The sequence below is a fragment of the Pelophylax lessonae genome, assembly GCF_965119305.1.
Source record: "Pelophylax lessonae genome assembly, chromosome: 3".
Classification (NCBI taxonomy): Eukaryota; Metazoa; Chordata; class Amphibia; order Anura; family Ranidae; genus Pelophylax; species Pelophylax lessonae.
Genome location: NC_138770.1, coordinates 42,934,551 through 42,960,432, shown reverse-complemented (window position 1 = coordinate 42,960,432; position 25,882 = coordinate 42,934,551). Strand labels below are relative to the sequence as shown.

At 45.7% G+C, this 25,882-nt stretch overlaps 1 protein-coding gene and 1 pseudogene across 2 annotated transcripts in view; one reads left to right on the top strand and one right to left on the bottom strand.

Moving 5' to 3' along the window:
* The window catches only part of LOC309550683 (uncharacterized protein), a 3,164,715-nt gene that overhangs the window by 915,959 nt on the left and 2,222,874 nt on the right, over positions 1-25,882 (bottom strand). The window lies entirely within an intron of this gene.
* The window catches only part of LOC309550793, a 1,525,103-nt pseudogene that overhangs the window by 987,900 nt on the left and 511,321 nt on the right, over positions 1-25,882 (top strand). Inside the window, exon 19 of the transcript XR_014226173.1 lies at positions 19,659-20,379. The product of XR_014226173.1 is annotated as an uncharacterized misc_RNA (transcript). The remainder of the gene's footprint in view (positions 1-19,658; positions 20,380-25,882) is intronic.

Genomic DNA, 25,882 nt, shown 5'->3' with positions numbered 1-25,882 from the left:
GAATTGTTACTCACTGTGGAAGCATTGTACCATGTACACTGGATGTGTTGGCCAGTGAGAGCAGTAGAAAAATTAAAATGGAGTCATTACCTTTTGTTGGCTGAAAAAATGTTGTGGTGCAAGCTTTCACAAACACTAAGGGCTCGTTCACACCAGCCACTGCATTGCAATGTAGCCGCTGGTGTACGGTGCGGTGGGGCTGAGATCAGGCCTAGGTGCACTGCTTCGTTTTTAACCTCTTAATGCCTAAGCCTTTTTCTGACATTTGTTGCTCACAAGTTAAAATCAGTATTGTTTGCTAGAAAACTACTTAGAACCCCCAAACATATATATTTATATATAGATAGATATATATCTATCTATATACTGTATTTCGTAGTGTTGTCCTATGATCATTGTCTCCATCTAGTGGCCATAATTTGGTATTGCAATATTTTTTCCTTATGGAGGTATTTCAGGAAAATGACCACAATAAATCCACTAGATGGAGCTGACGATCAACGGAAATTACCGTCTTGATTAAAATACGGCCAGGGTTTGTCATGGGTGGGAAAAGGTTTGTTACGTTCGTCCAACAAGTTTTTTTTTTTATAGACTTTTTATTTTCTTTCATCTGCATGGTTTCAAACTAATAAATAAGGTCCTACTAATCACCATCATCATAGTAATCACCTTGTAAAACACTGCAATCAGTTTAACCACTTTAGCTCTGGAAGGTTTTACCCCTTAATGACCAGACCATTTTTTGCGATTCTGCGCTGCATTACTTTAACTGAAAATTGCTCTGTTGTGCGATGCTGTACCCAAATGAAATGGATGTCCTTTTCTCCCCACAAACAGAGCTTTCTTTTGGTGGTATTTGATCACCTCTGCAGTTTCTATTGTTTGCACTATAAACAAAAAAAGAGCGACAGTTCTGAAAGTAAAAAACAATATTTTTTACTTTCTGCTATAAAACATTCCCAATAAAGAAATTTAAAAAATCTATTTTTTTTATCAGTTTAGGCCAATTGGTATTCTGCTACATATTTTTGGTAAAAAAAAAATCCCAAAAAGCGCATAATAATTGGTTTGCGCAAAAGTAATCGCGCCTACAAACTATAGGATATATTTTTGGACTTTTTATTTATTTATTTATTTTATTAATAATGGCGGTGATCAGCGATTTTTATCGGGACTGTGACATTGCGACGGACAAATCTGACACTTAAATTACACTTTTTGGGGACCAGTGACATTAATACAGTGATCAGTGCTAAATAATATGCACTGTTACTGTATAAATGACACTGGCAGGGAAGGGGTTAACACTGGGGGTGATCAAGGGGTTAAATATGTTCCCTATATGTGCTTTCTAACTGTGTGGGGAAGGAATGAACAGAGGCAGAGAGAGATCGGTGAGCTTAGCTGAATCACACGATCTTTCCCTGCCTCTCTGACAGGAGAGACGTCCTACATTGTTTACATACCAGACGGCTCTCCTGTCAGTCTAGCCAAAGATCTCAGGAGGCCGGCTTCTCCCGCGATCGGCCGAGACCACGTGCACACCTGCACGTAGATCTATGTGATTATGCGCAGCCGAGCCGACCTGCCACAGTAAATCTGCGTTAGGTGGTCAGCAAGTGGTTTAAATAGAAATTAAAAGGCAAAAGTACGTAGGGGGTTCTTCACTGTCAGAGCAGTAAGGATGAGCAATTCTCTTCCGCAAACAGCCGTATCAGCAGGGAGCATCGATAGTTTCAAAAAACTATTAGATGGGCACCTTAAAGACCACAACATACAGGGGTATACAATGTATGGTTAAAAGCAAACACACACACACATCATAGGTTGAACTGGATGGACTGATGTCTTTTTTCAACCTCACTAACTATGTAACTATGTAATAATTTTTGTATAGATGTAAAAAAAAACATTATAAATGCCTTTTTTTTTTCTTTTTAGAAGTGATCACATTCCCTCTGTTCACCGCTGCATAATATCTAGGGGAGGAGAAACAGCAGCACACTGGTCTTCCCAGTGAAAGGCTGTGTGGGTGGAGGGTTGTCAGGACAAGTCTGATCATTGGAGGAGAGAAGGTTCCCAGCACACCTAGATAACTGACCATGGTGTGTTTTGCTTAGTGTGGTCAGTTTTTAATAGGAAAGCAGAGGGACTAGCAGGATCACCAGGGATTTTACGCAAAGGAAGCAATACAAAGAGAAAGGATACTTTCTCATACAAGTACATGATACAGCAGACACATATTAGGAATATGAAATGCTGGGGTAACAAACACTTTCATTTAATCAACAATATTAAACCAACCATTGGTTGATTGCTCAAGGAACCCCTAGAAATCTTTGGAGGAACCCTGGCTGAGAAGGGTGGACTAGGCAGTAATGACCCATCTTTAAGGATATACAGTACATACACACACAGCACAAGGCTGTTGTAACGTTCGAAAACCATACCCCGTGAGAAATCCATACCCACGTCACTTCCTGTCAGGAAAAGCTGAGCAGCGTAGCAGTGCGCATGCTCACAGCCCCGGATACGTCATTGAACAGCTGAGGGCCTGACAAGTGCGCATGCTCGGAGGGTATGGTTTTATCATGGTAGTGTGTGTAACGTTACACTTGCGGCGGTTACATTAAAACAGCTGGGCTGCAACATGAGTCATCTCTGCTCCTATCCCTGTCACTTCCCTGATCTCGGCTAGTAAATGTAAAAGCGGCGGCGGATGTATGAAATCTAAATGACGGAGATCTCGGCTCCGTGATCCGCTTTTATATTTATTAGCCGAGATCAGGGAAGTGACAGGGATAGGAGCGGAGATGACTCATGTTGCAGAGGAGCTGTTATAATGTAACGGCGGCAAGTGTAACGTTACACACACTACCGTGATAAATCCATACCCTCCGAGCATGCACACTTGTCAGGCCCTCAGCTGTTCAATGAGTTAGGTGCTGACGTAGGTGCACCGGAAGTGACAAGGGTATGGATTTTTTACGGGTATGGTTTTTTCACGGAACACCGTGTTCACACTATGAGATGTTCACCAGGGTTGCAGTTCCTCTGAGCTCCACAAGGTGGTAATCTTACTTTTAGCCAGAAAGGAAGTCTCTATGGAAGACAGGAAGTGATTTTGGATACAGACAGGAAGTGATGTCAGGTATAAAGAGAAAAGAAGTTGAGTCAGGAGGAAGTAGAGAGGAGACATTGCTGGAAGTGGCAGCAGAGGAGGTAATAAGATCTTATTTTCTATTTACACCCAGTAACCCCCCCCCCCCCCCCCCGTCATATCCATCCTCCTCCTCCATAGTCACTGTGATGTCTTTTATCTCCAGCAGATCATGATACACACATACATATATATATGGTCTCAGAAAGATTTCAACCAATATAAATCTGCCCTCCAAAAATACAATTCCAGTCTCCACAATGTCAAGTAGACCTAATATTATCACTCTCATTAAGAACTTGTAATCCCGCCCCCGGCAAAACTTCGCTACCTTTAATCCTGTACTTCGTCCTCCACCCACAAACTTACTCACTGCAAAGGAGATCGCCAACCACTTCAAATAGAAGATTGATACAATTCGTGAGGAGATCTCTGCTGTTCAGATACCTTCCATGCTTTACGCTTCATGCCCACAGGTGCAATCACTACTTCCCTCATTCAACCCCACCATCATAGACGAGGTTGCTAAACTACTTGCTGACGTCCACTTAACCACCTGACCTCTGGATCCTGTTCCCTCGCAAATGCTACATTCACCCTCTGGCCCTATTCTACGCTCTCTAACCCACATCTTCAATCTCCCTCTCTTCTGGCATCTTCCCCAACTCTCTAAAACATGCACTAGTCAGCCCCATACCTAAAAAGCCCTCACTGGACCCAACCAATCTTAACAACCTACGCCCTATTTCCTTGCTCCCCTTTTTATCCAAACTCCTTGAAAATCTGGTCTACAACCGACTGTGCGACAACCTTGCCGAGAATAGCCTTCTTGATCCCCTTCAGTCTGGATTTCGGCCTCAACACTCCACAGAAACAGCTCTTCTAAAACTAACAAACAATCTACTAATGGCCAAAACCAATGGAAACTACTCTGTACTCCTACTCCTGGACCTTTCTGCTGCCTTTGATACGGTTGACCCTCCCCTTCCTCCTCAAAAAACTCCACGCCTTTGGTCTTTGTGACTGTACTCTTCACTGGTTCTCTTCCTACTTATCCAACCTTACCTTTAGCGTTACTTACAATTCTACTTCCTCCTCTCCTCTTCCTTTCTCTGTTGGGGTCCCCCAAGGTTCTGTTCTTGGACCTCTCTTATTTTCAATCTACACCTCCTCTCTGGGTCAGCTGATAGCCTCCCACGGCTTCCAATACCATCTCTATGCTAATGATACCTAATTCTATTTATCCACCCCTCATCTCACTCTCTCAATCTCCTCACGTATTACAAATTTACTATCTGATATATCGGTCTGGATGTCACATCACTTCCTCAAACTCAATCTATCCAAAACTGAACTTATAATTTTTTCTCCACCACGTGCCCCTTCCCCTGATCTCTCTGTCAATATTGATGGCATTACTATCAGCCCATCCCCGCATGCCAAGGTCCTAGGTGTTGTCCTGGACTCTGAACTCTCCTTCAAGCCCCACATCCAATCACTGTCCAAATCTTGCCATCTTAACCTCTGCAACATCTCCAAAATATGCCCCTTTCCAACCAAAGACACAACAAAACTCCTAGTTCACTCCCTGGTCATCTCGCGCCTCGACTACTGCAATTCCCTTCTCCTTGGCTTACCTATACATAGGCTATCCCCCCTTCAATCCATCATGAATGCTGCATCCAGACTCATCCACCTTACCAATCGCTCAGTGTCCGCTACTCCCCTCTGTCAATCCCTCTACTGGCTTCCGCTCACCGAACAAATTAAATTCAAAATACTAACTACATCTTAGGAAGCCATCCACAATTTAGCCCCCAGCTACATCACTAGCTAAGTCTCAAAATACCAACCTAATCGCTCTCTTCGTTCCTCTCAAAACCTCCTACTTTCTAGCTCCCTCGTCACCTCCTCCCATACTCCTCTCCAGGACTTTTCCAGAGCCTCTCCAATCCTATGGAACTCCTTACCCCAATCTGTCTGATTATCTCCTACTCTATTAGTTTTTAGACCATCCCTGAAAACCCTTCTCTTCAGAGAAGCCAATCCTACCCACACCTAACGACTATACTTCCATTTTCTCCATCAGCTCATCCCCCACTTTTGTTTCACTTGACCCTCCCTTCTAGATTGTATGCTCTAATGAGCAGGGCCCACCAACTCCTCCTGTATTGAATTGTATTATAACTGTATTGTCTTCCCTCATATTGTAAAGATGATAATATATAGCGTGGAAACCTAGATTAACCCCTTCAGAGGCCAAACATTTCCCCACTTATGGGGCCAAAGCATTTTTTACATTTTGGAGATGTCACCTTCTCACCTCATCAGTCTATATTAATGGATTATATGACTTTTATTAGTGGCGGGGGGTGGGGGGGTTATTTGGTGGTGGGGAAGGGATTGGAATATGTATGTCTTTATTTTATGAGATTTAAATTGGAAGAAATGTATGTCATTTGTAGTAAATATCCTAAAAATGAATTTTCCCATGATGATCTCAGTCTCATATTCATCTTAAAATGTGATCAATAAAGTCTCCAGAGTTTCCCCGAGATCACAGGAACATGTGTCCTGGCACAGTCCAAAGACAAAGTTTATTCTTCAGCTTAAGAGAGGTGGAACGCACCCTGGAGAAATGATTCTGTGTGTACAGAAACCTCACAGCTCCTCCTCCTAATATCCACATAACCAGAGTCAGAGAATCCTGTGACATCACACTGACCTCACAGCTCCTACTCCCAATGTCCCTCTATTCAGAGTCAGGGAATCCTGTGACATCACACTGACCTCACAGCTCCTCCTCCCAATATCCCTCTAACCAGAGTCAGAGAATCCTATGACCCCACACTGACCTCACAGCTCCTCTTCCCAATGTCCCTCCATCTGGAGTCGTAGAATTCTATGACATCACACTGACCTCACAGCTCCTTCTCCTAATGTCCCTCCATCTGGAGTCATAGAATTCTATGACATCACACTGACCTCACAGCTCCTCCTCCCAATATCCCTCCATCTGAAGTCAGATAATTCTATGACATCACACTGACCTCACATCTCCTCCTCCCAATGTCCCTCCTTCTGGAGTCAGAGAATTCTATGGCGTCACACTGACCTCACAGCTCCTCCTCCCAATGTCCCTCCATCTGAAGTCATAGAATCCTATGACATCACACTGACCTCACAACTCCTCTTCCCAATGTCCCTCCAACTGGAATCCAAAGAATTCTATAACCTCACACTAACCTCACAGCTCCTCCTCTTAATATCCCTCCATCTGAAGTCAGATAATTCTATGACATCACACTGACCTCGCAGCTCCTCTTCCCAATGTGCCTTTATCTGGAATCAGAGAATTCTCTGACGTCACACTGGCTCACACTAACCTCACTGTTCTTCCCCCAATGTCCCTATATCCAGAGTTACAGAATCCTTTGACATCACACTGATCTCACAGCTCCTCCTCTTAATGTTCCTCCTTCTGGAGTTGGTGAACTCTATGACATCACAGCTCTTCTTCCCAGTGTTCCTCCAGCCAGAGTCAGAGAATGCTATGACATCAGACTGTCTTCACAGCTCCTCCTCCTAATAACCCTCTGACTGGTCAATAGAGTACCTGTGTGTTTCTGTGTCACTCTACTTGGTCTTTTAGCACTCCTGGTTCCCCTAGCCTGCTGGTATCCTGCAAGACCTGAACACTGGGTGGGCGATTTCTTCCCTCCTAAAACACTTTGGGTTTTGGAGGTTGGAGATTTCAATCTGGTAATATCAAAACCGGGAGAAAGTTGTACAACCACCTTTCTGCATTCAGAATCAATATTCTGTAGTTCCATGCTCTGCATATGTGAAAAATCTGTGCCATATCTACTTCCCTTTTCACAGTGGGAGGGCCTCGCATTGTCACAGTAGATACCTCTGTCCTGAAGAGGGGCTTTAACAAAATGAAGACCTGAATGGTGACGTAAGGATTCTAGGAGGTCACGTGGCACCGCTCTTATTATTATTATTTTACAGGATTTATATAGGGCCGACAGTTTACACAGCGCTTTTCAACATTAGGGCAGACAGTACAATTACAATAGAATTTAAAACAGTAGGAATTAGAGAGCCCTGCTCATTAGAGCTTACAATCTAAGATGGAGGATCAAGAGATACAAGAGGTAATAACTGTGGGGGATGGGCTGATGGAGAAAATAATTGTACAGTTCAGTTATTAGGTGGGGGCCAGATAGGCTTTTCTGAAGATATGAGTTTTCAGGGATTGTCTGCAAGTTGACAGGGTAGGAGATAGTTGGACAGATTGGGGTAGAGAGTTCCAAAGGGTGGGAGAAGCTCCGAGGGGTCCTGGAGGCGAGTATGGGATGAGGTGACAAGGGAGCTAGAGAGGAGGAGGTCTTGGGAGGAACGAAAAGGATGATTTGGTAGGTATTTTGAGACTAGGTTGATGATGTAGCTGGGGGCCAAATTGTGGATGGCTTTTATGGTTCTTATCTCTATTAACACACAGCCCTGACTGGAGAGGTGCAAATGATTCTGGGAATGCCGTTTGATTTTACTAATTGTGTTCAATTATAGAATTTTCCTCCTGTGAAATCTGGTGATCATATGACCGTCACTGAGAAGAGTATAAAGAGTAGGATGAGGTGTATGGTGTGATGGAGGAGTTTTCAGTAGGACACAAGAATATGATGGAGTCACCTAATACCAGGAACCCACCAGAGAGATATCCCCGTCCTCTGTATTCCCGGGATTCCACACAGGAAGGTCAAACCATCCCTCACCATCATCAGGTAGATGAGGAACAATTACTGATAGTATCATTAGGATCTGTACATTATCTGCATTGTTACAAATAATGTTATTTTTATTATACACTGCTAAAAAAATTAATGGAACACTGAAAACTCATTGGATCTCAATGAGGAAAAATTTAATGCTGGATATCTATACTGATATGGACTGGGTAATGTGGTAGGATCTATACTGATATGGACTGGGTAATGTGTTAGGATGATATGGACTGGGTAATGTGGTAGGATCTATACTGATATGGACTGGGTAATGTGTTAGGATCTATACTGGTATGGACTGGGTAATGTGTTAGGATTTATACTGGTTCGGACCGGTAATGTGTTAGGATGTATACTGATATGGACTGGGTAATGTGTTAGGATCTATACTGGTATGGACTGGGTAATGTGTTAGGATCTATACTGATATGGACTGGGTAATGTGTTAGGGTCTATACTAGTATGGAATGGGTAATGTGTTAGGGTCTATACTGGTATGGAATGGGTAATGTGTTAGGATCTATACTGATATGGACTGAGTAATGTGTTAGGATCTATACTGGTATGGACTGGGTAATGTGTTCGGATCAATACTGGTATGGACTGGGTATTGTGTTAGGATCTATACTGGTATGGACTGGGTAATGTGTTAGGATCTATACTGGTATGGACTGGGTATTGTGTTAGGATCTATACTGGTATGGACTGGGTAATGTGTTAGGATCTATACTGGTATGGACTGGGTAATGTGTTAGGATCTATACTGGTATGGACTGGGTAATGTGTTAGGATCTATACTGGTAAAGACTGGGTAATGTGTTAGGATCTATACTGGTATGGACTGGGTAATGTGTTAGGATCTATACTGGTATGGACTGGGTAATTGGTTGGAGTCTATACTGGTATGTACTGGGTAATGTGTTAGGAATGAAAGAATGCCACATCGTTTGATGGAAATTAAAATTATCACCCTACAGAGGGCTGAATTCAAAGACACCCCGAAAATAAAAAGTGAAAACATGATGCAGCAGGCTAGTCCATTTTGCTGAAATTTCATTGCAGCAACTCAGAATGGTTCTCAGTAGTGTGTATGGCCCCCACGTGCTTGTATGCATGCCTGACACCATCGGGACATGCTCCTAATGAGACGACGGATGGTGTCCTATGGTATTTCCTCCCAGATCTGAACCAGGGCATCACTGAGCTCCTGAACAGACTGAGGTGCAGCCTGGTGGCGTCAGATGGACCAAAACATAATGTCCCAGAGGTTTTAGATTTGATTTAGGTCAGGCGAGCGTGGGAGCCATTCAATGGTATCAATTCCTTCATCCTCCATGAACCGGCTGCATACTCCCACCACACGAGGGCGGGCATTGCAGTGCACCAGGAGAAACCCAGGACCCACTGTGCCAGCATAGGGTCAGACAATGGGTCCAAGGATTTCATCCCGATACCTACTGGCAGTCAGGGTGCCATTGTCTAGCCTGTAGAGGTCTGTGCATCCCTCCATGGATATGCCTCACCAGACCATCACTGACCCACCACCAAACCAGTCATGCTGAACGATGTTAGAGGTTGCATAATGTTCTCCAGACCCTTTTACATCTGTCACATGTTCTCATCATGAACCTGCTCTCATCTGTGAAAAGCACTGGGTGCCAGTGGTGGACCTGTCAATTCTGTTCAATGGCAAATGCCAATCGAGCTCCACGGTGCCGGGCAGTGAGCACAGGGCCCACTAGAGGATGTCAGGCCCTTAGACCACCCTCACGAAGTCTGTTTCTGATTGTTTAGTCACAGACATTCGCACCAGTGGCCTGCTGGAGGTAATTTTGTAGGGCTCTGGCAGTGCTCATCCTGTTCCTCCTTGCAAAAGGAGCAGATACGGATCCTGCTGATAGGTTAAGGACCTTTTAACAGCCCTGTCCAGCTCTCCTAGAGTAACTGCCTGTCTCCTGGAATCTCCTCCATGCTCCTGAGACTGTGCTGGGAGACACAGTAATCCTACTTGCAATGGCATGTATTAATGTGCCATCCTGGAGGAGTTGGACTGCCTGTGCAACCTCTATAGGGTCCAAGTATCGCCTCATTCTACCAGTAGTGACACTGACCCCAGCCAAATGCAAAACTAGTGAAAAACAGTCAAAAAGACGAGTAAGGAAAAAAATCAGTCAGAGGCCTCTACCTGTAAAACCATTCCTGTTTTGGAGGTTGTGTGTTTTGGAGGTTGTGTCATTGTTGCCCATCTAGTGCACCTGTTGGTAAATTCATTAACACCAAAGCAGCTGAAACTGATTAACAACTCCTTATGCTACTTAAATGAAAAGATCAATATCCCAGAGTTTAATTTAGTTGGTGCTGTACTCTGATTAAAAAGTGTTCTTCATTTTTTTGAGCAGTGAATATTCAGAGTGGAGACCTGAGAGATTCCAAAGTTAATATTAAAGAATAGATAAAAGAGGAGAATGATAAAGCTGGAGTGATGGAGGAGTCAGAGTTTCAAAACGACAACGTGGTGGAGTCATCCAGCTACAGAAACCCACCAGAGAGATGTCCGCATCCTCTGTATTCCCGGGATTCCACACAGGAAGATCACCCCATCCCCCACCATCATCCGGTAGATAATTTACATTTATTGGTAGTTGTAAATTTATACATAGCATGTTTGCTGTAGTGAGTGTTTTTATTTTATCTTTCAGAGTCGAAACCTCTGGGATGATAATATTGTTGTTAAAGAAGAGTTTAAAAAAGAGGATGAGGAGTATGGAGTAATGGAGGAGTTTTTAGAAGGACACAAGTATATGATGGAGGCACCTAATACCAGGAACCCACCAGAGAGATGTCCCCATCCTCTATATTCCCGGGATTCCACCCAGGAAGATCACACCATCCCTCACCATCATCAGGTAGATAATTTTCATTTATTGGTAGTTGTGATTTATACATAGCATGTTTGCTGTAGTGTTTGTTTTATAATGTATTTCAGAGTGGAAACCTCGGGAATGATAATATTGTTGTTAAAGAAGAGTTTAAAAAAGAGGAGGAGGAGTATGGAGTGATGGAGTTTTTAGAAGGACGCAAGGATATGATGGAGCCACCTAATACCAGGAACCCACCAGAGAGATGTCCCCGTCCTCTGTATTCCCGGGATTCCACACAGGAAGATCACACCATCCCTCACTGTTACAAGGTTGGTGGGATGGAGCATCTAGAACATTGGCTCATGGAGACAATGTGTGGAGTTTAAGTGATGTCATAATATTAAAGCTTTTTTCTCTTTCATCCAATGACAGACACAGCGCTACATATTCAGAACCATAGGGTTATATCGCCCCCTACAGGAGAAAAACACAAGAGAAAACCACTTGGCTATGCTATGGGCAGTCCTATCTGGTATACATCCCCCCTCTCTGCTATAGGCCTTCAGTTTTTTCTCTGCCTAGTCAGGAGTAAGAACCTGCCAGGATCCTTGGTACTAGCAATTTCTCCTTTTTAAATGGCATTTTTTTTCTCTCCTTGGTTTTTCCTGTGAGATCTACAATCAACTGCCGGGCTGGGTGATGAGCTGGTTAGCTATATCTAGTGGTCCCCTCAGTCTGTTTATTGTGCACGCTGATCAGAGCTCCGTGCTGGGTCGGCCGCAACATAGCCCTACCGGGTTGGTCTGACCTGCAGGTTCCCCTCCTTCCCCCCTAGGCCCCTCTCTGTTTTGGTGGTCCCTGTGGACCACCCTTACCAAACCCCCCCTCATCCAGGGTAGCGCAGTGGAACGGTTGTGGATGTATGCTGGTGTGCAGCACAGTACCGATGGGGGGGGTGGGCGGACATACCGGCTGTGGGGCGGACTTCCCTGATGTGGGTGGGCGATGCCTGTGTAATGGCCTTGTGGCCCAGGTCCCTCTCCCGCTGCAGAATTGTGCCCTAGGCTCCAGGGCTTTTTTCCTGGTCCCTGGGAGCCTCGCAGGCGCCGTGTTTGGCAGCCTTTTTGCTGTGGTCAGCGCCATGTTTTTGGGGCCTGTGGGTGTTTCTCTCCCAGTGGCCATGTTTGTGTAGTCCGGCAGTCATTTTGTTTGGTCTGGTATGCACAGGAGAGGTGGCCATGACAGTGGAGCCTCTAGGGTGGCGAATGTGGCTGTGGGGGCCCCTGCCTTTCCCCTGGTGTTCACTCCTGGGTTTCCTTTTCCCCTGGACGCCGAACGTGGATCCCTGGCTATCTGTGGTGCAGGCCAGTGCTCCTCCGGTGGGGTAATGAGCTCCGGTGGGGTCCCTCCCTCCCTCTGCTGCAGCTTGTGGGGTGCTTTGCCTCTGGGTACCCCTGCGGTGGTGCGGTGCCTCAGGTTGGGTGAGTCCCCTGGCGGTGTGAGAAACATTTTGCTGGTGGGTTCTCCCTTTTCACTCATGGAGTCTCAGAATAATGTTTCCCCACCTGACCCCTCTCTTGGAGGCAGCAGGTTCCTCAGGGTCCCAGTCTTTCTAAAGATGCACTGATGGCCGTCTTGTAGTCCTTTGTTTCCCTGGTGGAGGTGGCCTTTGGGCGGGCGGGCTAGCAGAAAGTGCACCCCGTCCTCCCCTGCCTCGTCAGATCCTGAATCTGGCTCTGTCGTCATAGGTGTGGCCCACCCTGCGGGGTTAGTAGCCACGCTCCCTGATCTGTCAGATAGTGAGGATAATTCCTCCACAACTGTAGCAGCGCACGAGAAGGCGCTGGTTAATGCACTGATTAAATCCATGCGGGAGACTTTTAAGATGGAGGATGCGGCTGGGGAGGTGGCCACTTCTTTTGGTACTCATAAGCTGTCTTGCACGGCAAAAGTGTTTCCTTATCCCTCCTATTTTGACAAGTTTGTCTACAAAGATTGGGAGGGCCCAAAACGTCCCTTTGTGGTTCCTAAAACTTTTGCGCTGAGGTACCCCTTTGAAGAGTCACTTCTGAAGAAGTGGACTGTCCCACCAGTGGTGGACCCTCCTGTCTCCAGGTTGAATAAGACAACCATTATTCCGGTAGAGGAATCCCCAGCCTTTCAGGATTCGGCTGAAAGAAAAGCGGAGTCGGTGGCCCGCAATATGTTCACTATTGCTGGTTCGGCACTGCGGCCGGTTCTGACTATTACCCTGGTGTTGCAAACTCTCACTGAGTGGGCAAAACATTTGCGTCATGGTCTGTGGGATGAGCAGATTCCCCCTACCTTTGTTGAGCTGGTGGACCAGTTTTTCCAGGGGCTGCAATTTATCTGCAATGCCCCTTGATTTCTATGCTCTGTTTCTGCAGTTGTGCTTAGGCGTGTGTTGTGGCTTAAGTGTTGATCTGCGGTCCGAACCTCTTAAAAAAAAAAAAAAAGCTCTAACTGACTTGCTCTTTCAATGTGATCGCCTGTTTGTGGCTACGCTTGATGACATCATTGAGAGTCTCATGGGGAGTAGAGCACTTTTCTTCCACAGCCTGGGAAGAGAAAGGAGCCTTGTCGCAAACGTGGCCCTTCTTTTTCAGGACACAAAAAGTCCCTTTGTCCATCAGAGTCCACTGATAAGGGTTCCAAACCTTTCAAGTCCTCCTTGGGAGGTTCCAAGCAACCCTGATCTGGTAAGCCGAGAGCGGGTTTCTCTAGACCCGCAGACAAGGCCCCTTCAACATGAAGGTCCGCCCTCACTCATGCCTGGGGTGGGGGGACGTCTTTGTTGGTGTCTGGGCCCTCCTTGGTGAACAGCTAATAGTCCATGAATTCTGTTTACAATATAGTTTTGTTCTTGCCCTCTGGAAAGGTTCTTTCCTTCCAACATTTGTCTGCCTCCAGACCGGCTGCAAGCTCTCTACAGGGCGGTGCAGGACCTGTTGCTTTAGGGAGCGATTGTCCCTGTTCCAGTATTAGAACAGTTTCAAGGTTTTTATTCAAACGTGTTTACGGCCCCAAAAAGAGAGGGCAAGGTTTATCTAATTCTGGTACAAAAATTCATAATCTAGTCTATTTGCACAGTGGTGGCATCCCTACATCAGGGGGATTTCCTAGCCTCTGTTGACATCCAAGATGCTTACTTGCACATTCCAGTATGTGCCAGACACCAGCGTTTCCTTTACTTTGCTGTGGGAGAGAAGCACTATCAGATAGTGGCATTTCCCTTTGGTTTTGCCTCCACTCCTCGAGTCTTTACAAAGGTGTTGGCCCCAATCCTAGCGTTGCTACATCAGCGGGGGGGATTGCTGTGCTGGGCTACTTGGGCAACCTCCTCTTGCGAGCGGAGTCCTCATCTGCATTGATGGATGACGTGGAGGTCACTATCCGGACCTTGAAGGAATTTTGGTTAGCTTCTGAACTATCAGAAGTCTGCCCTGATCCCATCCAGGAAATTGGATTATCTGGGTCTGACTCTGGATTCAGCTCTGGCCAGTGTGTTTTGGACAAACTCCAGAAATTGCATTCTGTGATTCATCTGTTGCTGTCCCACAGGAGGTCCTCCCTCCAGACTTGCATGCAAGTGCTGGGCCTGATAGTGTTCACCTTTGAGGCGGTCCCGTTTGCTCAGTTCCATACGAGGTCCCTCCAGAGGGAGATCCTGATGAAATAGGAAATCAGGGGTCCCCTGGTCTGGTTGCGTTGCTCTCCGACTCTTTGGCAGGGCAAGTCATTTCTCCCCTTATGTAAAATACTCTCTCCTTCTCATTATTTCCAACTGGACTTTTATATATATTTTTTATGTATAACTATTATACTGGTGGCTACTATCGATTGTTTGTAGGACTGCACTGCACTATACTATTACACATACCTCCCCTTATATTGGACGGTGGTCTCGACTTGGCAGGGCAAGGGACTTCTCCCCTTGTATTGGACAGTGGTCTCAGTGGATTCCAGTCTGTCCGGGTGGGAAGGTGTACTGGGGCTGAGCTCCACTCAGGGTTGTTGGACGCTGGAAGAATCCAGACTACTGATCAATGTCTTGTAACTTCGGGCAAATCAGGCTGTACCTGGATCACTGGACGGATCAGCTCTAGGGGCTCCCAGGACGGATCCAGTCAGACAATGCCATGGCCGTGGCTTATGTCAATCACCAGGGAGGAACAAAACAGTGTGTTGGCGGCTCTGGAGATAGCTGGTATTCTCGTGGGCAGAACGCTTCGGTCCGGCCCTCTCCGCGGTATGTATTCCAGGTGTTGTAAATTGGCAGGCGGACTATCTCAGTCAGCAGGTGTTGGAGCAAGGAGAGTGGTCTCTAAATCTGGACATGTTTCAGCTGATATGTCTGCAGTGGGGAACCCCCTAGATGGACCTGTTGGCATCTTGGCTCAAAAGAAAGTTACCAATGTTTGTGGCAAGGTAACAGGATCCTCTGGCGGATGCCACAGGCGCTCTAGTGGTCCCATAGGGCCAGTTCTGTCTGATCTACGCCTTTTCTCCTCTTCCTCGGCTTCTGCGCAGGATCGAGGCCGAAGGGATTCCGGTCATGTTGGTGGTCCTGGTACGCCGACCTAGTGCAGTTGGCTGCCGATGTCCTTTGGAGGCTGCCTCTCAGGGAGGACCTGCTGTCCCAAGGCGGATCTTCCATCCTGCTTTACAGTCTCTGGCTTTGACAGCCTGGCTGTTGAAAGTCAGGTGCTGAGGGCTAGAGGTTTGCCTGGGTCGCAGATTCTGACTATGCTAAAAGATTTATCATCGTACGTGTAAAGCGTATATTTTGTGGTGTGAGCCGATTGGTGTTCACCCTCGTTCCTTTTCGGTGGGTCTGATTTTAACCTTCCTTCAACGAGGTGTTCAGCAGAAGTTGGCCTTGAGTACTATCAAGGGCCAGGTGTCTGCCTTGGGGGTCTTCTTTCAGCGACCCTTGGTAACGCATTCCTTAGTGTGTACTTTCATTCAAGGGGTTCGTCACCTGACTCCTCTACCACCATGGCATGTGAACTTGGTGCTCTCAGTTCTCCAGAAGCCTCCCTTTGAAAATATTTCCCTGCTTACGTTGTCTCAGAAGGTGGCTTTCTTGGTGGCTATCACCTCTGCTCGCAGGGTGTCATAACTGGTGGTGGTATCTTGTCGTACCCCCTACTTCGTGGTCCACAAAGATTAGGTAGTTCTTTATCCACACCCACCATTCCTACCTGAGGTAGTTTTTGTCCCACCCCTCATGTTTTGGCACTGCTTGGGGACGTCCCTATGGTTCTGAATATCAAGCGTGGTGTCCGTCAATGATTGAAAGAGAAAATTAGGATTTTGTAAAATCCATTTGTTCATTGACGGACACAGCACCCACCCCTCTGTGGAGTTTTTCATACTTCTGATACTGCTTGTTACTAAACTGAAAGCCTATAGCAGAGAGGGGGATGTATACCAGCTAGGACTGCCCATAGGTGTAGCCAAGTGTTTTTTTTCTGCCTAGTGTCCTACTCCTGTAGGGGGCGATATAACACTATGGTTCTTAATATGGAGTATAAAATAAGTTGCGCTGTGGATGATGTATACAAGTTGATTGTATGGTGAAATTATAAAAGATCCGAATAATGTCCAGAATATGGAAACAGAAACGGGTAACTTGTGCAGGTACCGCTTACCGGAAATATGATAAACAAAGGCCCATCAGTATGTTCAAATACGTCCCAGGGATGAGATCCAAGTGGACTGCCAGGTTCCAACGCGGATCCCTCAATGGAGTGGTGACATGTGTGATACAAAAAAATATACCGCCATAGCGTAAAACCAAAAAATATGTGTGAAGAAAGAACACCCAAAGTGCAATGGGAACACCACTGCTCCCGTAGTGAAAGAAAATGTGATAAAGGATGCCACAAAACCCCAATAGGTACTCCTTACCGAAATAAAGAGGAAAATAGCAGATGCACCAAAAAAGGGGGGAAGGGGGATTACCCCAATAGGACAGCAGCTTACCACAAGGATGAGTATGGAGAGCTTATATATAACTGGATAGATGTGACTCGAACATGCAAGCAAGTGGGGGGACACCTCTGATGGATAAAACACCCTTACCGACTCCTGGTGATTTGGAGGCAGGAAGGATATGTAGGGAACCGATCCGGTGTGTCTCCTCACTCAGATAGGGAACTCAGATAGACGGTAATGGGTCAACCATGGATAATGCAAAATATATGGAAAACGCCATAGTGTAAAACCCACGGATGTATTTATTGTTAAAAATGGTAATGCACTTACAGACAATCAGAAGATCAAATGCAGAGAGGAAAGGTACCTTTGAGAATATCATCTTTGATGAAACGCGTCAGGTCACGGCGTGCTGACGTCACCTACACGTTGCTGTCCACGAGGGACGGGCGAGCGGAGCCGTCCGGCCGGCGGCTTTTTTCCTCTCTGCATTTGATCTTCTGATTGTCTGTAAGTGCATTACCATTTTTAACAATAAATACATCCGTGGGTTTTACACTATGGCGTTTTCCATATATTTTGCATTATCCATGGTTGACCCATTACCGTCTATCTGAGTTCCCTATCTGAGTGAGGAGACACACCGGATCGGTTCCCTACATATCCTTCCTGCCTCCAAATCACCAGGAGTCGGTAAGGGTGTTTTATCCATCAGAGGTGTCCCCCCACTTGCTTGCATGTTCGAGTCACATCTATCCAGTTATATATAAGCTCTCCATACTCATCCTTGTGGTAAGCTGCTGTCCTATTGGGGTAATCCCCCTTCCCCCCTTTTTTGGTGCATCTGCTATTTTCCTCTTTATTTCGGTAAGGAGTACCTATTGGGGTTTTGTGGCATCCTTTATCACATTTTCTTTCACTACGGGAGCAGTGGTGTTCCCATTGCACTTTGGGTGTTCTTTCTTCACACATATTTTTTGGTTTTACGCTATGGCGGTATATTTTTTTGTATCACACATGTCACCACTCCATTGAGGGATCCGCGTTGGAACCTGGCAGTCCACTTGGATCTCATCCCTGGGACGTATTTGAACATACTGATGGGCCTTTGTTTATCATATTTCCGGTAAGCGGTACCTGCACAAGTTACCCGTTTCTGTTTCCATATTCTGGACATTATTCGGATCTTTTATAATTTCACCATACAATCAACTTGTATACATCATCCACAGCGCAACTTATTTTATATTGGACATTTTTTGGGTGTTAGTCTCACTTGAGGTTGCTGCTTTTATTTTTATTTTTGGATTAGCGCAATTGTTTTCTTTTTTATCTTAATATGGAGTGCTGTTTCCGTCAATGAACTCAGAGAAATGGATTTTATGGTAAGTAACAAAAATCATATTATTTTACAGATTAGATTTTCTCCTTTTTTTCTTGATTTAGAGTGAAGATCCAATCGATATAGAATTTGAGGTTAAAGCAGAAGAAGAAGAGATGTACGTGAGGGATGATCAGCAGTCTATGGAGGAGGCTGGAATAACGGGGACATTTATAGAGGAGGACACTCCTACAGAGATCAGCACAGGTGGGTCATTAACAATAAACACATTCCTCCAATCATCCGGCTCACTGGTCCAGAGTAGGGATGTACTGGGTGATATCAGCCTGTAATACCCTGGTCAATTTCCTGAGCTGTGTTCCCCAACCTGTATTTCTCTCAAATAATCTTTCTTCTCTGTGCTGCAGACATAATGTTTGTATCTAAACTGGATTTATGTAGATTCTGGGATTCAACTGGCAGGAAAATGTTGATTTTCACCACAGGCTTTGTTCGTCCTAGGCACCTGGGGTATGTGTCTTTTAGTCTTCTACCTCATCACCCAATCTAGCAAGATTTTACATGTTGATAATAATGTGATAACATTCTCAAACTTTGAAACCTTAAACAGAAAGTGATAATGAGTGAGAAGTCTATAACCCAATGATGGTGGTCTTCGGGATCAGTCCAGTCTTCATCTTGGTTGTCCCCCCCCCCCCCCCCCATGCTCACTCTGACCTCTGGTGGGGCTCAGCCCCGCTGTTATTCATGACTAAATAATAGATTAATAAGGAAGTGTGGGACTTCTTGTGTTGGGAAGATGGCAATGAGTGATAGAGGGGGAGGGGACACTCGTCCTATAATCCCCTCATCACTATCACTTCTATAAAAGACAGTTCTTGTTGTTTCCTCACTCTTTGACTAAGGTCCATGAATAAAGAAATGAACTGGTAGGAGATCAGAGGACCCATTTACTAGTTACCTTGAGGGTGGAACTGTAAGATCCTCAGAGACAAAGCTGCCGGATGTGGGTGGAGTCCTGGTTTAGGGGAACCAATCTGCTCATGTCTAGTAATAATCTTTTTATTTCTATTTTAGTAAATGGATGGGAGATGAGGAAAACCTCAGAGGATTGTCTCACTTTGTCTCCAGACTGTAAAGTAGAAGATGAGGACATCACACAATATAGTCCAGGAAGAAACCCGGCTACCTCAAATGTCCATCCGGCACCACACAGTGTAGATGGACCATCGTATTCCTCTTATCCTGAGGAACCTCAGACTGTGAGGGACAGTGCCGGACCATCGTATTCCTCTTATCCTGTGGAACCTCAGACTGTGAGGGACGGTGCCGTCCTTCCAAAAGATAAGAGGTTTTCCTGTACTGAGTGCGGGAAGCAATTCCAATTGAAATACAATCTTACTGAGCATATAAGATCTCACACAGGTGAGAAGCCACATACATGTCCTGAGTGCGGGAAAGGTTTTTCAAAGAAGTACCATCTCTTCATACATCAGAGATTGCACACCGGGGAAAAACCATATTCCTGTTCTGAGTGCGAGAAATGTTTTTCAGATGACTCAAATTTTTACAAACATCAGAGATCGCACATGGTGGAGAAGCCATATTCCTGTCCTGAGTGCGAGAAATGTTTCATACAAAAATCAGAACTTGTCACACATCAGCGGTCCCACACGGGGGAGAAGCCGTATTCCTGTCCCGAGTGTGGGAAATGTTTTTTAAGGAAATTCCAACTTGTCACACATCAAAGATTTCACACAGGGGAGAAGCCATATTCCTGTCCGGAGTGCGGGAAATGTTTTTCAGAGAAGTCCACCCTTTACAAACATCAGAGAGTTCACACAGGAGAGAAGCCATATTCCTGTCCTGAGTGTGGGAAATGCTTTGCAAAAAAATCAAATCTTGTTATACATCAGAGGTCTCACACAAGGGAAAAAAACAATTTTTGTTCTGAGGGCAGGAAAATTTTTTCGCACGAAACCAAAATCATACATCAGATGTCTCACATGGGTGAAAAGCCATGTTCCTGTACTGAATGTGGGAAATGCTTTGCATATCTATCAGAACTTGTTAACCATCAGAGGTCTCACACAGGGGAGAAACCGTATTCCTGTCCTGAGTGTGCGAAATGTTTTTCTCAGAAGTCCAATCTTATCAGACATCAGAGATCTCACACAGGTGAGAAACCATATTCCTGTCCTGAGTGTGGGAAAAGTTTTTTTCAGAAGTCCAATCTTTCCAGACATCAGAGATCTCACACAGGTGAGAACCCACTTTCCTGTCCTGAGTGAGGGAATTATTCCTCACTGAAGTCCAGTCTTCCTGTACATTAGGGGTCCCACATAACCCTCGAGGTGTATTAGTGCCTTGAGTGTGGGAAATGTCTTCTATATGAATGTTGCTGGATATCACAGCTCTCATGTGGGGAAGAAGCACACCCTGATATACACCTCAGATATACTCAATGGCTTGTCAGAGATCACCAAAGACATGGATGTTGTACCATGTTGGCCATTGATAGCAATACAAAGATAAATATGGAGCCATTACCTTTCTTCGGGAAAATACATTTTGTGGTGTAAGCTTTTACAAACACTTAGAGGTCTACAGAAAGCTATGCAAATTTTTTTTATAAATAGACCCCTAAATATTAGAAGATATTTATTGAAAGATGGGAGGTATGTATCCACTAAATTAATAGACCTCCCAGCAATGTTATTACCAGGCTGCAGCTAGGGGGAGCTCTCATGCTTACAGTGTGACCACAGTAGAGTCCATCTAACTCACTTCTGTGTGACCACAGTAGAGTCCATCTAACTTGCTTCTGTGTGACCACAGTAGAGTCCATCTAACACTTTTTCATTGCCAGAGCTGTTTTTGCAATATTATTTTTATTTTTTTGCAGAGATATTAAAATGCACAATTGGAGCCTGAAGATCAGTTATAACCCCCCAAACATATATTCTCTAAAGCAGAGGCCCTGGAAAATAAAATGGTGGTAATGGTTCAGGAGTTCTATTTTCTACTTTTCCCCTTTTTCCATGCTGTGATTTTGTCTACAATACTTTGTTTTAATAATGTAACACGTTGTGTATTGTATTGTACCCAAATTAGTAATGACTCCACATTCCAGACAAGTCATTTTCCTGACCAATTGTATTTCTACCTTTACTATTTCCTTATGTTTTGACTGTAAAATTATGATAAAATTTTTTACTGAAAACAAATTGTGTGTTGGTGCATTGATGATAAACTTGAGTGCAATGGTCAGGAGTATATCATATACAGCCCAGGGTACAGAGTGCAGTGATCAGGAGTATATCATATACAGGCCATGGTACTGAGTGAAGTGGTCAGGAGAATGTCGTATACAGCTCAGGGTACAGAGTGCAGTGGCCTAGAGAATATCATATACAGCCCTGGGTACAAAGTGCAGTGGTCAGGAGTATATCAAATGCAGCCCTGGGTACAAAGTGCAGTGGTCAGGAGTATATCAAATGCAGCCCTGGGTACAAAGTGCAGTGGTCAGGAGTATATCATATACAACCCAGGGTACAGAAAGCTGTGGTAAGGAGTAGATAATGCACAGCCCAGGGTAGAGAGTGCAGTGGTCCGAAGTATATAAAATGCAGCCCAGGGTACAGAGTGCCGTAGTCAGGAGTATATCCTATATAGCCCTGGATACAGAGTGCAGTGGTCAGGAGTATATCCTATATAGCCCAGGGTACTGAGTGCTGTGGTCAGGAGTATATCAAATACAGCCCTGGGTACAGAGTGGTCAGGAGTATATCATATACAGTCCAGGATACTGAGTGCAGTGGTCAGGAGTATGTCATATACAGCTCAGGGTACATAGTGCAGTGGCCAAGAGAATATCATATACAGCCCAGGGTACAGAGTGCAGTGGTCAGGAGTATATCATAGAGTGAGGGGAAAAAGTATTTGATCCCCTGCTGATTTTGTACATTTGCCCACTGACAAAGAAATGATCAGTCTATGATTTATTGGTAGGATTATTTTAACAGTGAGAGACCGAACAACAACAAAAATATCCAGAAAAACGTAGTTCAAAAGCGTTATAAATTGATTTGCATTTAAAGTGAAAAAATATTTGACCCCTTTGCAAAACATGACTTAGTACTTGGTTGCAAAACCCTTGTTGGCATTTACAGAGGTCAGACGTTTCTTGTAGTTGGCCACCAGGTTTGCGCACATCTCAGGAGGGATTTTGTCCCACTCCTCTTTGCAGATCCTCTTTTAAGTCATTAAGGTTTCGAAGCTGACGTTTGGTAACTTGAACCTTCAGCTCCCTCCACATATTTTCTATGCCACTCCAGGACCCTAATGTGCATCTTCTTGAGTTTCTCTTTTGTTGCCTTGGCCGTGTGTTTTGGGTCATTGTCATGCTGGAATAACCATCCACGACCCATTTTCAATGCCCTTGTTGAGGGAAGGAGGACCATCGTCCCTTTGATGCGGTGAAGTTGTCCTGTTCTCTTAGCAGGAAAACACCCACAAAGCATAATGTTTCCACCTCCATGTTTGACTGTGGGGATGGTGTTCTTGGAGTCATAGGCAGCATTCCTCCTCCTCCAAACATGGCAAATTGAGTTGATGCCAAAGAGCTTGAATTTGGTCTTATCTGACCACCACACTCTTACCCAGTTCTCCTCTGAATCATTCAGATGTTCATTAGAAAACTTCAGACGGGCCTGTACATGTGCTTTCTTGAGCAGGGGGACCTTGCGGGTGCTGCAGGATTCCAGTCCTTCACGGCGTAGTGTGTTAATAATTGATTTCTTGGTGACTATGGTCCCAGCTGCCTTGAGATCATTGACAAGATTCTCCTGTATAGTTCTGGGCTGATTCCTCACCGTTCTCATGATCATAGAAACTCCACGAAGTGGGATCTTGCATGAAGCCCCAGACAGAGGGAGATTTGACAGTTATTTTGTGTTTGTTCCATTTGCGAATAATCGCACCAACTGTTGTCACCCTCTCACCAAGCTGCGGCGAGAGTCTTGTTGCCCATTCCAACATTGTGTAGGTCTACAATCTTGTCCCTGACATCCTTGTACAGCTCTTTGGTCTTGGTCATGGTGGAGAGATTGGAATCTGATTGATTGATTGATTGATTTGCTTCTGTGGACAGGTGTCTTTTTTTATACAGGTAACAAGCTGAGATTGAGGCCCCTTTCACACAGGCGGACCGTTCAGATCCGCCTGTCCGTTTTTTTTGGCGGATCTGAACGGTCCCCCCATGCATCTCTATGGGGGATCGGATGTCAGCGGAGACATGTCCGCTGACATCCGATCCGTCAAATCTGGACGGATGGAAACCCTATTTTCCATCCGTCCAGCGGATGGGATCGGATGAGAACGGACCGACGGTCCGTTCCCATCCGATTTCCCCCATAGAAATGCATGGGGAACTGACAGCTGTGTCTCCGCACACAGGCTGTCATCCTCCTGCTCAGCGGGGGATCGGCGGCTCGATCCCCCGCTGAGAAAAGCGGAATCCGTCCGATGGACGGATAGTGTGAATTAAGAGAGTGCTCTTAATCATAGCTCATTACCCTGTAAAGAAGACTCCTGGGAGCCAAAAATCTCGCTGATTGATAGGGGATCAAATTCTTATTTCACTCATTAAAATGTAAATCAATTCATAACTTTTTTGGACTACGTTTTTCTGGATTTTTTTTTTTTGTTCTGTCTCTCACTGTTAAAATAAACCTACCATTAAATTTATAGATTGATCTTTTTTTTTGTCAGTGGGAAAACGCACAAAATCAGCAGGGCATGGAATACTTTTTCTCTTTGTTCACTGAGGGACACAGCTCCTGATCTTCTTAGCCATTGGGTTATACTGCCCCCTACAGGAGTAGGACACTAGGCAGAAAAAGCCTGGCTATGCCTATGGGCAGTCCCAGGGTTATACTTCTCTCTGCTATAGGTATTCAGTTTTTTCTGCCTAGTCAGGAGTAAGGACCAAGTTTCTTGCTGGGAACTCTGGTCCTGGCAATTTATTTTTTTTTCTTTAGATAGATTTTTTTCTCCTGTTTTATTTTTTTTTTCCTGTGAGACCTACCATCAACTGCAGGACTTGGTGACGGGCTGGATAATCTAGATCGAGTGGTCACACCAGTCTAACCAGCGAGCACACGCAGATCTGAGAACCGCAACATAGCCCCACCAGACAGGGGCTGGCCTGCAAGTTAAATGCCTCGCGAGGTCACGTACAACCCGGTCTCGGCCCAAGTTCCTCCTGGCCGTCAGCCCCCATTTCTATGGCGAAAGGGGGTAGGGCACTATGCTGCCGATGGCTGTGTAGGGGGGGGCTGTACTGGTGGGGGGTCCTGCCAGGGCCCCCCATCCTGCCTGTGTCTGTCCTTGAGGCCTATGGATCCCTCCTGGGTCCCTGGAAGCCTCGTGGTGCCACGTGGGGCCGCCATTTTGTTGTAGCCTTGTGCTGCAATGCATGGCTGCCATGTTTGTGTAGCCTGGCGGCCATTTTGCAGTGGTTTGCTATAGAAAACAGCGACATTTTCGGTGGCGGGAGTCCCTGCTCTTACCCTGGTGCTGACTCCTGGATCTTTTCACTTCCTCATCGCCGCATGTGCAGTGCAGATTCTCCTGGTGGCTGCGGTGCCTGGTTTCTGTGGGGTGGTGAGTCTGGTGGGGTCCTCTCCCTCTCTGCTGAGGATCGATTGGTGCTCTGTGACTGGCAACCCAGTGGTGCTGCCAGAGCAGTGGGGGTTGTCCCTTAGCAGTATTTTACACTTTTTTGTGGGGTCCCCCTGGTGACACATGGAGTCTTTGGTGCCCATCTCCCCACCTGATCCCCTCTCTGAGGCTGCAGGGCCCTCCGGGTCCCCATCATCCATCGATGCACTGACGGTGGTCCTGGAGTTCTTTGTGTCCCCCAGCAAAAAGTGCTCCCTGCCTTTTCCTGCCTCATCTCTCTCATCGGATCCTGAATCTGATTCAGCCGCCGCAGACGTGGGTCACCCTGCTGGATCTGCGACCATGCATCCTGAATCCTCAGATAGTGAGGAGGATTTCTCCACATCTGCAACAGCATTTGGCTCATGCTGGTCTACGGACCAGACTTCTAAAAAGGCCTTGACTAATCTTCCCTTTCAAGGAGATCGGTTGTTTGGTGCGACCCTGTATGACATTAATAAAGGCCTCACAGGGTGACAGAGTACCTTTCTTTTCGCAGGCTACTAAGATTAAGGACCCTCATCATAAACGTGGGCCCTCCTTCTCGGCTCATAAGAAGTTTTTTCGTCCCTCTGGATCAAATGGCAAGGGAACCCCTGCCAAAACCCTTCGAAACCCTTCAGGGGCTCCTCTGGAGGATCTAAGCAAACTTGGTCTGGCAAGTCAAGAGTGGGCTTCTCTAGACCAATGGACAAGACCCCTTCAGCATGAAGGTGCGTCCTCACCTGTATCTGGCGTGGGGGGGCGGGGGCGTCTTCGCTGGTTCCCAGACCCATGGACTTCCCTGGTACAAGACAAGTGGGTCCACGAGGTCATATGGTCCGGCTACAAGATCAAGTGTCATTCTTACCCTCCGGAAAGGTTCTTTTCTTCCAACGTGTGACTGTCCTAGGTCCGCTTACAGGCTCTCTTTGGGGCAAGACCTTTTACTTGAAAGGGTGATTGTCCCGGTTCCGACTTCGGTATGTTCTCAAGGGTTTTACCTAAACCTGTTTACAGTCCCCAGGAAGGAAAGCAAGGTTTGTCCAATTCTAGACCTAAA